This window comes from Herpailurus yagouaroundi, unplaced genomic scaffold (assembly GCF_014898765.1).
Source record: "Herpailurus yagouaroundi ecotype Mexico unplaced genomic scaffold, PumYag 188, whole genome shotgun sequence".
NCBI lineage: Eukaryota > Metazoa > Chordata > Mammalia > Carnivora > Felidae > Herpailurus > Herpailurus yagouaroundi.
Window position 1 is genome coordinate 2819496 of NW_024412419.1, and position 17532 is coordinate 2837027.

Below are 17532 nucleotides of genomic sequence, written 5' to 3' on the forward strand. Positions count from 1 at the left end.
TCTGCCCTAGTATTAGGGGTACATTGTAGTCGAAGCCATAAATGTTCGGCACCGTATGGACACATAGTAAATATCAAATTATAATGATGATAATAAAGTAACATTTTCCTACTGAATTAAACTTTCTAGCTTAGTCACAATTTTGATACCCGATGAAAACTCTGTCTAAGGGTGGAGTCTGCCTTCCTGCCCTCGTAATCGCACTAAATTGAATAGAATTGGATTTTTATGCGAACTGAGGCTACTGGGGGCTTCGTGTCTCAATTAAACCATATTCCATCCAAAGGAGATACATACGTGAGCCTGTTTCCTTACGATGCATCCTTTGGGTTAAGAGCCACAGCGGGTTCATGTCAACTCGAGATCTTCTTCCCGGGGCGCTGTTTCCTTGAGATCGGAGACTTGTAGCTCTGGGACAGAACATGTCACTTCCTTTTCTAACGTTTTGTGTGGCGGAAATCCTGCTTTTTCCTGACTTTGTTCCTCTACCCCTTCTCTTGGTTGACACAGTCCTCATCCATCAAGACACTGTGCGCATGAGTTAACTTCAGTAGCACGTGTCGGGGGGGGGGGAACGGGGTTTCAAGAGGGTGGGGCCCATCGTCTCCAGGACTCCGTGATGTGTGAACGCCTTCGATGGGCCTAACCATCACACCTTAAACTATGGTCTTCCGATTTTGAAATGTATTGGAGCATACTAAAAACTACAAATGGATTTTCTGTGGGGGAAATAATCATCTATGAAATGACTGTAGAAGGAGAAACGTGGAACACGGAAAAGGCCCTTTGTGACATCACTGCACTCTGACACTCCCATATGGTGACGTTTGAATCGCCTTTCTAAAGGTCACATTAAGGAGAAGACTCCAAAAACACACAGGTGCTTGGGACTTTGAAACCGAAAACTTCTGGCAAACACAAGCCTGTCTGTGGGTGTGGCCTGAAAGCAGATATAAAAATACCTTGCTGGGAGATAATTCTCCATAGACCTGGTGTTTCTGCATATCTTCTAAGTATTGAGAGCTTTGTTCAAGAACGTTCTCACAACAGGCAGCCTTGGGAAGGTGAAAATAGTCTCTCTCTAGAGACATCGCTGCGGGCAGACATTCCAGGGCAACGAAGCCAGACACAGCGGCTGCCCTCCCCGGAGAAGCCTTGGCGGTAAAGGAGACTGTCTCTCTGGAGGCGGGAGGGGCCGGGGCGGAGGCAGCCCCCCCAAGGTCAGGGTCTCCTCATCACAACTTTCTCGGCTACGACACGGCATACCCACCTGAACTGCTTCTGCTTCCCCCTGGGGGCCCTGGGAGGGGGCAGGAGGAACCGTTGTGGACACGGAGCTCATGTGGTCCACGTGGCCGCCGAGGCCCTTTGTTTCCTGATCAGCCACGTGTGCGGAGGTGAGACTCGCAACGTAGCGGCCGCCTGCTCGGAGGGGCTGCCTGACCCCCGGGCATGTCCCCAATTCATCTCAAAAGAAAGAGATCATAAATATTTGAACAGAAATTCCCGCAACTTTCTCATTTAGCTGTGGACTAAAATGTTCAGGTGCTTATAAAAGTCAGAAAACACCTTATTTTGCAATAAGACACATGATAATAGGTGCCTACTGCCTGTTTTCATCTCTAACGACCATAGAAAATGTAATTATCCCCAGCACTTCTTGAAACCAGACTCCGAAGTGCATTTTGAGAACCTGCTGTGTTTTGACCGGTCCCGGACCATCTCACCGTCTGAATAAAAGGAGAGGCGTCGGGTGGGAGGCCCGAAAGTGTTCTGGACGGAGTGGTGTGGTCACTGGCAGCCTGCTGCCGGATTGATCGATGCCGTCGCCACATAAATAATGTTTATTTATGTTTGAGACACAGAGAGACAGAGCCCAAGCAGGGAAGGGACAGAGAGAGAGAGGGAGACACAGAATCCGAAGCAGGCTCCAGACTCTGACCCGTCAGCACAGAGCCGGACGTGGGGCTTGAATTCACGAACCACGAGATCGTGACCTGAGTTGAAGTCGAACGCTTAACCAACTGAGCCCCCCAGGTGCTCCATATTTTATTTTTAATGTTTTATTTATTTATTTTGAGAGAGAGAGAGAGAGAGAGAATCCCAAGCAGGCTCTGCACTGTCAACACAGAGCCTGAAGTAGGGCTTGATCCCATGACCATGAGATCATGACCTGCGTTGAAACCAAGAGTCAGATGCTTAACAATTAAGCCACCCAACCAAGTGCCCCATGAACAGCAGTATTTTAATAACTCAGTTTCCAAATTTCAGAGACACAAGTTCCAATTTGCACGTTTCTAAATTTATTCCTGGCTTCACGAATGCTGGCCAATTTGTGAACATTTCACAATAATTGTGGTTGATTTCCCCGCTTCCCTCTGAAGACTTCACATTTGCCTGTACAATGAAGGGGACTGGAAATGATTTTCTGCTAAAGAGAAATGCTGTCAACGGAGTTTGCCATAAGCCATAGTTTTTTTTCTTCTTTAAAGGTGTTCTGAAACAGGTAATTGGATTGAAATTTTATTTTCTTTTTAAAAAGCAAAATATATTGATCTGTAAAAGGTTGTGTTTTACTTAAAACATGTTCTTTAAAATCAGCACAATTCATGCTGTCTTACTATAAAAGGTAATTGAGCTCTTGGGAATTGCAAACCCAGAGACACAGTCTATTAGGGGACATTTGGAAATTGTATACTTTTCCTGGAAATGACAATATTTCTGAAAACATGCAGGGGTACTGGGCCATCAGAAGTTCTAGAACTGCCCGCAGCTGTCCTTTCTGCGTTCTTCCTGGTAGCAATCTCCTTGATTAGGAAGGTTGGTAGAAATGTCTGGGGAGAGAGTGGAGGGGGCAGACATGTGAAGGCAGAAAGAATCCAGCTTCCTGCCTTCAGCTGAGCTCCTTGTAGCTCAGAAGCCATCACGGTTAAAAGGCTGGTGTTATAGGCCTCCTCACCTCCACTCCTGACTTCTGCATGGTAATTTCTGAATTAAGATTTAATAAGGTGGGGTGCCTGGGGGGCTCAGTTGAGTAAGCGTCCGACTTCGGCCCGGGTCACGATCTCACGGTTCGTGGGATTGAGCCCTGCGTCAGGCTCTGTGCTCAGAGCCTGGAGCCTACTTCGGATTCTGTGTGTGTGTCTTTCTCTCTGCCCTTCCCCCCTCACGCTCTATCTCTGTCTCTCAAAATAAATAAGTGTTTTTAAAAAAAAAAAAAAAAAAAGATTTAACAAGGCACTCCCAGGTTGTTCTTTGCGTGTGTAGACCGGGTTGGATTAAATGACTATTTAATGAATTTTAAAGCTAGGAGTTCAGAACAAATGAATACGAATAAAATAAGTCCTCCTCCACAAAAAGAAGACAAAAAACTTGGCTCACATCTAATGTATTGAATTAAAAATTTTTTTTTTAATGTTTACTTATTTTTGAGAGAGAGAGAAGCAGAGGACGAGTGGAGGAGGGTCAGAGACAGAGAGGGAGACACAGAATCTGAAGCAGGCTCCAGGCTCTGAGCTGTCAGCACAGAGCCCGACGTGGGGCTCGAACCCATGAACCACGAGGTCATGACCTGAGCTTGAAGTCGGATGCTTGACCGACTGAGCCACCCAGGTGCCCCTCTAATGTATTGAACTTAAAGCTTGCAGGATTCGTTTTTAGAAACCAGGGTCGAGAGAGGGAATTCAATTAAGTTGGTACATAACACGTGGAAGCTGGAAGTTGGAGCATGTGTCTCAAGCCTGGAGAGCCCAGGTCGTTCCCCCAAAACACGGGTCCAGCATGCTTCCCTCGTGCTCGAATTCCTGCCCAGTGTGCGAGCCTGTGGGCCTCGGAGCCTTTGCTGATGTGACATCTGCTCTGTCAGCCGAGGGGCTGCTGGACCCTGGCCTTGTGCTCATTCTGATGGCGTTCTTAATGTTTTTGGTCAGGTCTGTTCCAGGGGTGACCCGTGGCTGCTCAGCCAGACCGGCCTCGGGCAGGCAGAAGTCTCGAATTGCCTAACGGGTGAGAAATTACCCGTCAGTAAAGTATGATGGAGAAAGGACCCAAGAGTTTGGTTCATTTGTGTTTAGATCGTGTCTCTATTACATTTCCCAGTTGTGAGACCTTAGGCGAATTACCTACTGTAGCTGAGGCCCCATTGCGGCAATCGCAGGGCAATGTGCTCCAACACCCCCACCCTGATCCTGGCCACATCACACCGACTATTTGGGACTCCTGGGATTTTAAGGGATGCGACGTTTTCTCTCTGACAGTTGGGAGCTGTTGGGAGTCTGGACTGTTGGCTGTCGCTGTCTCTGGGTTGCAGGCCCGACTTCTACAGAGCACTCGTTAGTTTCAACAGTGTTGACCAAGCACCGCCTGTGTGGAGGGTACTGAGCACCGCTCTCAGTTCCAGGAGATGGGAGCAGGGTTACAAAAGAGTCAGGATCCTTGCTTCTGTTCTAGAGGGAGAGAGCCAAAAAACAGAAGTAGCAGCCTGCCAACCTACTGCCAGGGCCCCGCGGTTGCGACGTCCGGACTTTGTCCCGTCTTCGGACAGCAGGCTGGGTCTGCACCCTGGGGATTTCTCTTCCTGGGGGCTTACGGCAGCACGTGGCAGGAAGAGAGGCCTCAAAGTCGTACCGTCCCCCTTTCAAAGACCTGTAGGAGAGCTTACCCTCTCGTTGCAAAACCCGGGACAGTGAGCCTGTCATGAACACTTCATACATTCTTACATCATGGGTTCTGCGAATGTCTTTCTTGGTTCCGCACTTCACTTTGTTTCGGTGGTCGGGAAGCTCAGAGCTGCCTCTGCGTGGCCCATTTTGCCCTATTACGAAGCGCCACGGGTCACTGATTTCCACGAACCTACCACGGCAGCTTCGCCACCTTTTCTACTCCGATTTCCCTAGCACTTTGCTCTCCTCATTCATGTTCTTTATGTTACACGTATTACGACGTATCGTGAATCTCTCTTTTCCCGTCAACAGGGGCTATTGTGTCAGCTAGATATCGAGTGCGCGTGGGAACATCAGCGAATCCAAAAGTGATGGTTTCAAGAAGCTAATGCAATTGATTACATTAGTCTGATTTCATCCATCATCATCTGATGATTGCGAAGGGGATTGCTGGAGGTTGGTCCAGGGGCCCGCGAACGCCGGGGTTGCGTTTCCTGCACTTTTCCCGGTCTTTCCTCCTTGGGCATCTATGGTTACAGCCACAGGGAGCATTGAACCTGCTTCCAGACACGAAGAAGGAGAACAGACAGGACAGAAAGAATCACCAGTTGAGTCACGAGCCTGAGTGTTTTTAACGGGATTTCTCAGAGGCCCCAGCCGATGACTCACTCCCGGGTGACTGGCGAGGACTGTGACAGGACCATTTCTAGAGGACTTTCTGTCGGTAGGTTTGTTTTACGGCGGACACATGGCCACCCAAATAAAATCAGTCTTCCGTTAGTTAAGAAGGAGGAAAGAAGGGATATGGAGAAGGGAAACCGCCGTCTCTGACACGGGTATGAATAAATAAACAAGCCCGGCTTTCCTCGTGCCATCTCAATGCTTCATAATAAAAAATTTAGCATTTACATAGCACTTTAAACCTTTTCAAGTGATTTCATGTCTGTTTCCATAGTTTTATATTAGTTTGCTACATTTTTCTACTAAATCACTGGGAGTATTTGTCACTTCCTATAAGAACCGGCATTTTCATTCCAATGATTAATGATGTGGTTTTATGTCTTTCTCCTTGTAATTCATATAATTTCTTTAACCCAATTTCCTTCTGATAGTTTTTCCATTGCTAGGCTAGATATTAATTTGACAAAATTTGCTAAAGCCTCTTACAAACGCCATAGATCCCATTAGGAAGTCATTATTCAAGATACAAAACAGAATGCATGGTACAGAGCTTTTAACAGAGCCGGTAAGCCGGAGGTGATGGCTGGGGTTTTTTTCTCCAAATGGGGGGCGGGCCGCGATTACCTTGGCTGCCCACCACTTCGGGCAAGTGCCAGCACAATTTATCGCCAGGTAGAGAAGTACCTGTCACGGAAAACGGGCACCAAGTGAAAAAGGCAGGAGGGCACCCTTTTCCTTGATTTCTTTGGAACGAAGCCCTCGAGGCGGTATCGGCGCGTGTTTCTATTTCTTTCTCCCTGTCCTCTTGTCTCCCGCGCTTCTAACAGAACCGTCAGCAGGTGACGACTGCGGGAGAAACGTGAACACCGATCGGGCAGTTGCACCGCGTGTCCGTAGCTCTCACCCTCCCTGGGCGCCCGGTCTCGGCCGCGCCTCCCGGCGCGCTGTCCCCGTACTGTCCCCATGGCTCGTCTGTGCAGGGGCTGTGCGTCCCCAGTTCGTGTGCCATAGGTGACCTTCTTCAGAGGAGACGGCCACGGCAGACGCATCACCAGTGCCTGCCACTCCCACGGCCTAAGTCCACGCTTCTCTCAACCTTAGACTCTCTTTCCAAGTCTGAAATACAACCGGTTGTTGCAGTTCTGTTGCATTTTTATGGCCTCTTTTACGTAAAACGTCTGGAGTTTTGATCCCCTACTTTCCTTGCAGCTCCACTTTGCGTGCGTTTTCCTCCCTCGGAAATGCTGCCTCTCATTTCCGTAAGTTTTGTATATTTATTAAAACCCTTAATGAATTAGTATGTGTATTTTGTGCGTGGTCTCACTTTTAGTGCTGTACTTCACACACTAGGATATCGACTTCACTTTTACGGCAAAATTCACATTAAGAAAAGAGGGCGGGGAGTAGGTGGACCCTGTAGGGCAAGTGGGTGGGCTGTGGACCCAACCGACTGCTTAGCGGGGCACCTGGCCTGGCTCTAGTCGGGCCTCAGAACTGGGGCAAGACAGCATTTAAAAAACAAAACACAGGGGCCCCTGGGTGGCTCAGCTGGTTAAGCCTCCGACTTCAGCTCAGGTCATGATCTCACGGTTCGTGGGTTCGAGCCCCGAGCCGGGCTCTGTGCTGACAGCTCAGAGCCTGGAGCCTGCTTCGGATTCTGTGTCTCCCTACCTCTCTTTGCGCCACTCTCCCTCTCCCCCGGGCTCCCCCACCCACCATGCTCTGTCTCTCCCCAAAATAAAGAAATATTAAAAATATTTAAAACACAAGACCAAAGCAAACCCATACCGCACCACGTGACTTTTCTCTCCTTTCAGATTAGAAACAACACACGTGGAACTGCAGGGTTGGTCTACTTCCAACGACTGGTCTCGGTCCTTCCCTTGGGAACGAGGCCCCAGCTGGGAGTCTTGCCCGCCTTTGCTGCACCAGCCTGGGAGACACAGAAACGAAGAACTCTTCCCAGTGCAATGGAACCAGCAGTCCTAGAGCAAAGCTGCAGATCTTGTCTATTCTACGACCTTAGACTCAGTGCACGTGACTTGGCTTTTCTTCCTCCCCACCCCCACCCCCCGTCTCAAGCAGACACAAGGGGCACTTGCCAGACGATCTCTGGTTTCCTGGGTCTCTGCCCCTCAGGCTAACCAGAGTCTGCCGGGATCGGAGTGAGCCTGCCAGGGGATTAAGAAGCAGGTGCCGGCCGACGACCCCGGCCAAGCTGAGGACCTTGGCTGTCCAAACCTTCGCCCAGGCAGGAAGTCCCCACCTTCTCCTTTGTACCCCACATTACCCTGTTCATTTTTTCACAACACTCCGGTAATTCATCACATCTACCTGATTATGTTTGTCTGGATTTATTGTGTTGCAACGATTTTGGGGTCAGGAACTGTATTTTATTCTCCATGTCACTTGGGCACGGTACTGGGCCAACAATAATAGTCATTAATTGAACTAATCGGCGGTAGTTATTTACTTGTTAATATGATATTTGTTATTTGTGGTTATTTGTTAATATCATACTCCAGTGAGAACCAGAGATTGTAAAATGAATGCGATTCCACATAAGAGAGGCCCCTTTCCTTTGTTCCGTGTTATTAGATGATGAACTTTGCTTGGTAAGATACACATTTTTCCCTGAAGTCTTCCTTTTCTCTTCAAATTACCTTTGAGAGGAGGGTAGAATTGGAAATGCAAATTTTTTCTAATAACACGCTTCCTAACTTACGGGATTCGTGTGATCTCAGTAAGTAATGCCCCTCTTTTCCTCTATGGTGTGGGATGAGTTAAAAGACAGTCAAAAGAGTCAGTTAGTTAGAATTCAGCTGTCACCTTCACGCCTGGGGGTCTGCATTCGAGGTACAGTCATCCTGGGCTTACAGCCACATGAGGCCAGCGTCAGAGTGCCGTCTACGCAGGCGACGGCAGGAGCCAGACAGAACCCTGGTGGCCTGCAGACATGCTGGGGGGCTGCTCTCAGAAGGGGTGCCGTCAACTCACCTACTGTCAGGTGATCTTCTGACTCTTCGCGCTCAACTCCTTCCTCCGCGCCAAACACAGTCATGTCCCCCATCAGACGTGTTAAGTTGACATCCGACATTTTTCACTGAAATTTTAAATAGCTACAAAACACGTAATTTCGGGCATATTGGAACTGGTGACACCGTAATAATAAAATCGATACCGAACTTTTTAACATACATCCAGGAGCTTCCAACTGCAGCGACTTTATGTTCACCATTATCTATTTAAAAATACATGAGCCGTTACGAGTCTCGGGGTACAGTGAAGCATCAGGCGTGTATGTTAGCACACGCGTGAGTGTTCTTATATGTACCTATGCAGGTGTGTGTATATGTGTCCGAGCGAATTCTGCTTTAACACGGGGACATTTTTATATACTTTCATTTTTCCCTTGACTTAACACTTCAGTTCCACAGAATTTCATCCTAAGCTATGTTTCTGTTTGAAATGATCAATTGCTGCATAATATACACGCTTGTCCGTATAGAAATTCAGTGATTTCCTGTGACCATAGGACTTTAAGTAGCAATACTTGTCTTCGAACCCATGTATGTATTGATTTATTATTAATACGCAATTCATCAAAATATAAATACATTAGAAGTTTGATGAGCCTATGACAAAATACAAAGTGTTACTGGAAAACAGTCTTTTCGTGAAACAGATGGAACTCTTTGCCAGTTAGTTTTATACATCTACTTTCTGTTGTCCTTAGCCAAGGTTCATATAAAGTCTATTCAATATTTTTTTCAATTTTCACAGATGCAAGACCTCGGATTCATTGCTCTCAACTCATGAATAAGAAGACAGAGTTGTGAGGAGTCCAGGATGGTGATGTTGCTTTTTTCTCAGAACTTTCGAAGATTCCAACATATCGTATTATCATCAGAATGTGTTGTTAATGATGCACATCAGCTGACAGATGCATTACAATTTGGATTTATCGAAAACAAAGACTGAAATCTGGCTGTGACTTAGTGAAAAGAGGTATCACTCATTCATAAAAGTTCTTCCCTTTTTCAAAATCTGAAAGGTGTAGTTACGAAAAAGATTTTTTTTTCCCCAAGATTAATCAAACAACTGTTGTTGTTGTATGATGGTTAAAGGCACCTCATTTAATCCAAAAGTGTCTGCAGGGCTTGCAAACATCTAAATATTGGCCTGGCGGGCTGTTGTCCTGAGGGTGTCAATTCCTGCATCACTCTTATAATCCAAGCCCTTGCGTCACTGCCTCCTCTATGCCGACCGTGAGCTTGGCGCGTGACTTGTCTGCCAAGACAGGACAATAGCAAATGTGACACAAGAGAGACTTGAAATGTCCTTTGCATGGGGACGTGCTCGCCCTGGTACTCCAGGAACCCCCCTGCCATGTGATCGGAGGCTAGTCTCCCCTGTTGGGTGCCCGTGACCCGGCGGCCAGCAAAGCCATCACCAGGCAAGAGAGCGCGCCTCTCAGAGCCCCGCCGCACAGCCAGCCGGATGCGGATGTGTCTGTCGACCAGGGCAGACCAGATAGACCCGTCCCGGCTCAGGTCGGCAGAGCCATCCAGCTGCCAGTTGACTGGTGAGCAGCTGTAAATGGGTGTTGATATGACCCTGACATTTGGGCTGGTTTGTCACACACAACAGCCTGTAACTGATAAAAACTATGAGTGATAAAAGTGTTAATTTCAACACATTTTGTCACGACTTCTTCATAACGTGTCCTCATGGACTGTTCGTATTGGCTACTTCCATTAGCTGCCCGCCTTCCTTTTAGTCAAGCCTGTTTCCGTTTCCATCTCAATCAGCAAAGTGAGTGTCGTTCTGTGAATAAAAGTCCGATTCTCATTTTTCAATTTAGGAAAATGTCTTCAGTATGCATCACCAACTACAGCTCGTTAGATAAATTACAAAACAAGCCAGTATTTAAATTTTCTACATGTAACATGATTGATTTATGTTTTAAAGGAGTCCTTAAAAGAAGAGTCCATGCAGTTATCTTTGCTTAATTTTTAATTGTGAAATATACTCTGTAGCTATAATTTTAACTGTTAATAAAAGGAAAGAATGAGATAAATGCATGATATTCTTTGATAAAGGTGCATGTGTGTGTACGAAGTAACGGTGTTCAGATTTTGGATATTGTTAAATGAGCTTAAATTTTAAAAATTCATAACTAAGTCTACAGATTTCATGAGGCAACATGATGAAACTTTTCTTGCACCTTTAATGTAAAAGAGAGATGAAAGATAGTAAAACCTTAATTGGTCCACCACCTAGCATGTGATTTTATCTTTTAATACGAGGTAGAAAATCACACATTTTATGGATGATATAAGATGCAGACTGACTGAATTAGAATGAGTGTTTGATGATACGATTTGCTAAAAGAGATTCTAACTCCTTGTTTTGAAGAAACATACTTATTCTGAAAGAAATCATCTAAAATTTTTACCCATGGATTTTTTTTTTCTGTGTAATTGGAAGAGGAAAATCAAAGAGAAATGAAAACCCAGAATAGTGTTTCCAGTCATTGAAAAGAATGACTATTACTAACCAATATTGAATGGATGTTTGAGGATGCGTATTGAGAGTAGATGGGAAAAATTCCTTACATTAAAGTATAGGAAAAAAAGCCATTTGAATATAGGATTTGTATAAAACTTCCCAATAAAATACTCTCGGGAGTTTGAGTGAGAAATTTGAGCTTGTTTCCAGGAACATAATATTTTATATCCTATTTTATGTTTGAAGTGGGTACATCCAATTTCCTAAGACTTCCAATCATCTCTTCTTATTTTTGGTAGTCACATCAATGTGAAGATTTGCTCACATAGGTAGTAAAAAAACAAACAAATCAAAAAACCCAAAAACAAACAAACAGAAAACACAACTCTAAGAAATGTTTGCAACAAGTCAAATTTTACAGTTTTTAACTGACAAATGAAATGTTGAATTTTCTTACATATTCATTCTGCAAACTACTAAAATACTTTTATACTGCTAACACGCACTGCGTATCATCTTTTTTTTTCAATATATGAAATGTATTGTCAAATTGGTTTCCATACCACACCCAGTGTTCATCCCAAAAGGTGCCCTCCTTAATACCCCTCACCCACCCTCCCCTCCCTCCCACCCCCCATCAACCCTCAGTTTGTTCTCAGTTTTTAAGAGTCTCTTATGCTTTGGCTCTCTCCCACTCTAACCTCTTTTTTTTTCCTTCCCCTCCCCCATGGGTTTCTGTTAAGTTTCTCAGGATCCACATAAGAGTGAAACCATATGGTATCTGTCTTTCTCTGTATGGCTTCTTTCATTTAGCATCACACTCTCCAGTTCCATCCACGTTACTACAAAGGGCCATATTTCGTTCTTTCTCATTGCCCTGTAGTACTCCATTGTGTATATAAACCACAATTTCTTTATCCATTCATCAGTTGATGGACAATATGTATTTTCTAATAGACATTAAAGACAAATCAATTAGAATCTTCCCTAGATTCTCTAGAAAGAGAGACATATACTAAAAACAAAACTATAATTTAAGATGATATCTTCTTTAGAAAACGTGAATAGACACTTCTCTAAAGAAGATATCATCTTAAATTATAGTTTTGTTTTTAGTATATGTCTCTCTTTCTAGAGAATCTAGGGAAGATTCTAATTGATTTGTCTTTAATGTCTATTAGAAAATACATATCCAGTAGCTAATCATTGCATATAGGTTAAATTGTTATAAAACCATAAGCCAGCAAATTTGAGTATTTAAAATTTTTTTTTAACATTTATTTATTTTTGAGAGACAGAGAGAGGCAGAGCATGAGCAGGGGAGGGGCAGAGAGAGAGCAAGACACAGAATCTGAAGCAGGCTCCAGGCTCTGAACCATTAGCACAGAGCCCAAGGCGGGGCTCCAACTCACGAACTGTGAGACCATGACCTGAGCTGAAGTCGGACGCTCAACCGACTGAGCCACCCAGGCGCCCCAAATTTGAGTATTTTAAAACATTTATTTTTGGTTCTATATGTCAATTTATATCCCGCGTGGCATTTTTTGGAACCCCTTGGGAAATAAGACAGGATATCCTCATCGACACACATGCACATCATGGTTATTGTACCTGTACTGTGTTTTTTTTTCAAAACCATCTATCAAGGCTCAAGTTTTGATCTTGGTAACATATCAAGTGCAAGAGACGTCTTCATACTTCATGAGTATTCGCCGTATTCTGTGGGCACTATTTATAGAAAATCTATTCCCCTCAAATGAGAAAATCTCTCCTAGAAGCTTATACACAATTACAACATAAAGGACACTATTCCGTGTGGCAGGAGCAGGGCTGTTCTCAGCAGAAATGGTTTAAATCCTGCCTCAACTATTTACTAAGTGTCTAAACCTCCCATGCTGTATGACTTCTCTGAGTGTCCGTTTCTTCACTCATAATCGTTAATCATAACATAAGCCCTACAAGACAGGCAGTGTCATTTTACCTTAGAAATAAAGTTGAGGAGTTTTGCATTCGATGTTACAGGGTACTTGTGAGAATTAACTAAGAAAAAAAGTGGAGAGAGTAGTCTTGATAAAAAGGTGATTGGGCACCTTGTATGAGCAGGACTGGAGATGTGCTGCTCCCCCCGGCAGACCCGGGTGTAAGGAGTAGCTTTACAGGAGGGGCCAACTCTACTCCCAGAATGGGTTACCATCGGTCACTTCTGCCAGATTGGGGAAAGGTACCAGGGTCTGGGAAATTCTGGAGAACAATGGGCTGAGTCAAACCGTCCACCAAAGTGAGCGACTTTATGGGAAGGAAATCAAACAGCAAAAGCACTTACGCTTGACGTGAGCCTGTCATTCCTGCAGGTCTTTGAGGGTCTGTTTCAACAAGCATCATTAATAGAATCTTAACAATTTAGGATGGTCTCAGATCAACTTTACATCAGGCTGAGCTATATCATAAAACACTTTCAGGGGAGATTACCTTAATGTTTTCTCTACCACTGCCTGGCATTTAAGCCACAAATACAGCTGAAGAGTGGGTGAGGCGGTGATGATGCAGCGGCAGGAAGCCTCCCCCACGCCACCTGGACTGGGCAGTGGGGTGCAGCACGTGAAGCCCCCTTCTGCTCACGGCTCTCGTTAGCCCTGCAGTATCCAGCTCAACTATCCCCCTCCATGAGGCATCCTGCCATCCCGCTGCACGGCACCACTCGGCGTTCCTGCCCAGAGCCTCTCCCCAGGAACCGACAGTTGGTGCCATGGACGACCAACTGCAATGCCAATTCTCACATGTGGTCAGGGGTTTTCTCAGGGATGTGGCACAGAAAATGGTGGTGCCCGCTGAGGAGGCGCTGGGGTGTGGACTCTGACCAGTGGTGCTCAGTGGACCCGCTGTCTGTCACTTCTCTCTCCGTGGTCTGTCTCTGCTCTTCTGAGGTCCTCACAACATAGACAATCTGTGGCTTCTTCCTTCTTCTGTCTCTGCCTCTCTCCACACCTTCTCCAATGTGCATTTGTCTCTTGGATTTTCTTCTCGGTGTCTTTATCTCCATTTGGCTTCTCTTCCTTGTAAAACAGATCTCCTCAGCCACATTATTGCTCCATGATATGTCATATCAATGTATGTCTGTTATATACTGATACTTTGTACAAGCTCCCCACTATATATTTTAAATGGCCTATTTACATGTACATATGTCTTCAGCTCTCCAGGCAAACGTCTTGTATCATGTTAAAGGTAGTGATTCTTTTTTTTTTTTTTTTAATATTTTTTGATGTTTATTTACTTTTGAGAAGGAGAGACGGAGTGTGAGCGGCAGAAGAACAGAGAGAGAGAGGGAGACACAGAATCGGAAGCGGGCTCCAGTCTCTGAGCTGTCAGCGCAGAGCCTGATGCCGGACTTGAACTCACAAACTGCAAGATCATGACCTGAGTGGTAGTTGGACGTTTAACCGACTGAGCCACCCAGGCGCCCCAAAGGTAGTGATTCTTGAAATAAACTAAGCTCGATGAATGCTTGCTGAATGAATGCCAGATTGTGTATGTTAAGTTTTTGGTTCTTTTCCATGTCAAATCTTAAGTAGTCCAGTCTGGTACAAACTATTTTCTTTGCAACTCTCTGCAAAATTATTCTTCATTACGTAATAATCGTAAACAATATTAAATACATTACTAGATAGAATGCCCTGTTTATTTGGTCTAGATTTTGAAATTCTCTCATTAATGATTCTGCACTGCCCCCAAGGACACATTTTTCCTTTGCTGTATCATTCATTCAGTTATTTCCCCTTTTAACTTCTTCTTTTTTTTTTTTTTTAAATTTTTTTTCAACATTTTTTATTTATTTTTGGGACAGAGAGAGACAGAGCATGAATGGGGGAGGGGCAGAGAGAGAGGGAGACATGGAATCGGAAACAGGCTCCAGGCTCCGAGCCGTCAGCCCAGAGCCTGACGCAGGGCTCCAACTCACGGACCGCGAGATCGTGACCTGGCTGAAGTCGGACGCTTAACCGACTGCGCCACCCAGGCGCCCCGCCTTTTAACTTCTTCTAATACCATTTTCTACTCAATATTTGTTATCGTAGCAATTTATTATTTCTTTACTGTCTACAAGTCATGTCCGGTTCTGCGGAGACCTTTGTTGTCCATCTTGAGTAGAAACTTCTAGAAAAGTGCCGTACAGTAGGACTTTCTGCAGCGAGGAACATGTGTAGCTATGCTGTCCAGTTCAGCAGCCACATGTGCTTATGGGACACCCAAAATGTGGCCAGTGTGGCTGAAAAACTGCATTTTAATGTTTTTTTTTTTTTTGAATTGAAGCCAAAATACAAATTCAGAAAGCCAAGCATGACAGGCGCTGACCACATTGGACAGTGCGGTTCTAAAAAAAATTTTTTTTTAACGTTTATTTATTTTTGATACAGAGAGAGAGACAGAGCATGAACGGGGGGGGGGGGGGGCAGCGTGACAGGGAGACACAGAATCGGAAGCAGGCTCCAGGCTCTGAGCCATCAGCCCAGAGCCCGACGCGGGGCTTGAACTCACGGACCGCGAGATGGTGACCTGAGCTGAAGTCGGATGCTCAACCGACTGAGCCACCCAGGTGCCCCTAGACAGCGTGGTTCTAGAAAGAAGTAAATTCCCATCACTCACGTCCAGGGCAAAATGTCGGCATCAATACCATCACTGCTTTGTATCTTTTTCTCAAATGTGTTTTTATTTATCCTCCCCAAACCAGGGCTTTGTGTAGAAATGGCTTTAATTTGTTTTGATTAAGCAAAGGTCACTTATTTTTTTATTTCCAACAACTTTTCAGGCATTCTTGTATACTGATGACAAGGGAAGTGATGGGAAAAATCCATAGCCTGAAGACAAAGTAATTTTATTTGAACTTGTTTAAATTAGAAAACAGATTAAAAATTAACTAGTCGATCCTCTATGTTTAAATTATAACTTGATTTCTTATCTGCACATTTTCCGTATTTATCAACAAGATCATCAGAAAGGGCTTTTATATGGGTTCCAAAGTCAGTAAGGATTTTTTTATTGTTTTATTTCTCTGTCTGGTTCTCCAGATAATTTTTTTTTTGTAAGTAAAATAAAAACTTTTTTAATTTTCCCCGACCTGACCTCTCTCCTGGAAGCCATCTATACAGGAAGACAAAGCAGAGTGGAGTGGGGGTGGGGAGCACAGCACAAAACATGGAAAACATGGTGCATCTTTGTGCTCTCTCTGTTATAAAAGCGAGAATAAATTACAGAAGGGCAACACGCTTTTATTATCATGTTAAAAACCCAAATGGATAATGCTAGGTTGCTCTACAGTCAAGGATCACTATCTGTCTCATTTTTAACACAGACATTTCGCTTTTAATAATGTGTTAATGGGAGGAAACATGAACACCATTTGTGTAATTCTTTGTTCTTGCTGAGGAATAACTGATATTATCTAATGAATATGCAAATAACTCAAGGCTCCTTATTAATTGTGTCTAACCATCTGTTCCTGTAAAGAGCACTTGAATATTTGCCACATCACACTGTATGAATGTGTGCACAGAACTGGTAACCAAACTTGGAACAGCCAGTCTATATATTTTAACAAATCTGTGGTTTTATTACCATCAATAAACGAGGCAACTTCCCTAAATTGAAATGAATTGTTCAAATGAGATTATTTAGGGCTGATATTAAAAAAAATTTTAATGTTTATTTTAGTTTTGAGAGAGAGAGAGAGAGAGAGAGAGACAGACAGACAGAGAGTGGCAGGGGAGGGACAGAGAGAGAAGCAGACACAGAGTTTGAAGCAGGTTCCAGGCTCCAAGCTGTCAGCACAGAGCCCGACGCGGGGCTCCAACTCACCAACAGTGAGATCACGACCTGAGCCGAAGTCGGACACGTAACTGACTGAGCCACCCAGGCACTCCAGAGCTGATATTTTAAAAATAAAATGTGAAGAAGCATATTTGTGTTTTAAATTACTTAACCCATAAATTTTAGGATCCTAAGATTTTGAATAGAACCCAATTTATATGGGCTAAATCTACCCAGTTCCGTTCTGAAACAGACTTGCTTTGCTCAAGTATGTGTACGAGAACGTAACACACTCACATTTATTCACGAAATTTACCATAGGAAATATTTGCTGCCGTATCTTCTAAAAGGTAAACGATAGTTTTGATTTTTTTTTTTTAACGGAAGGAGAAGATAAAATATAAACCAGATGCTGGGTATAAGGCATTTCTATACTGAAATGTCAAACAATAAAAGTTAATTGAAAATGTTTACTCCTAGTTTTTACTTCCCTTCTCCTCCAACTGAAAATTCTTATTTCCATTATGAATGGTGGTGGCCTATTTTCCATCAATTATGCCTCGCAATCTGAGCTGACTGCATAGCTACTGTAATTCACTGTAGTATTTTTATCTTTTGTCCACGGGTGAACATTAAAACAAACTGTGTTTGACTTTATATTTATCTCTGTGTAAGACACATGTTTCCCATCTTTTTAGATTACAGTTCTTTATAAATCAAATGCAATTTTATTGCATATCTGGTGTTCATTTATGGTTAAGCTGGTGAGCAAGTGAATGCATTCCTATCAGAAGTAAAAATTCTTCTGGGGCGCCTGGGTGGCGCAGTCGGTTAAGCGTCCGACTTCAGCCAGGTCACGATCTCGCGCTCCGTGAGT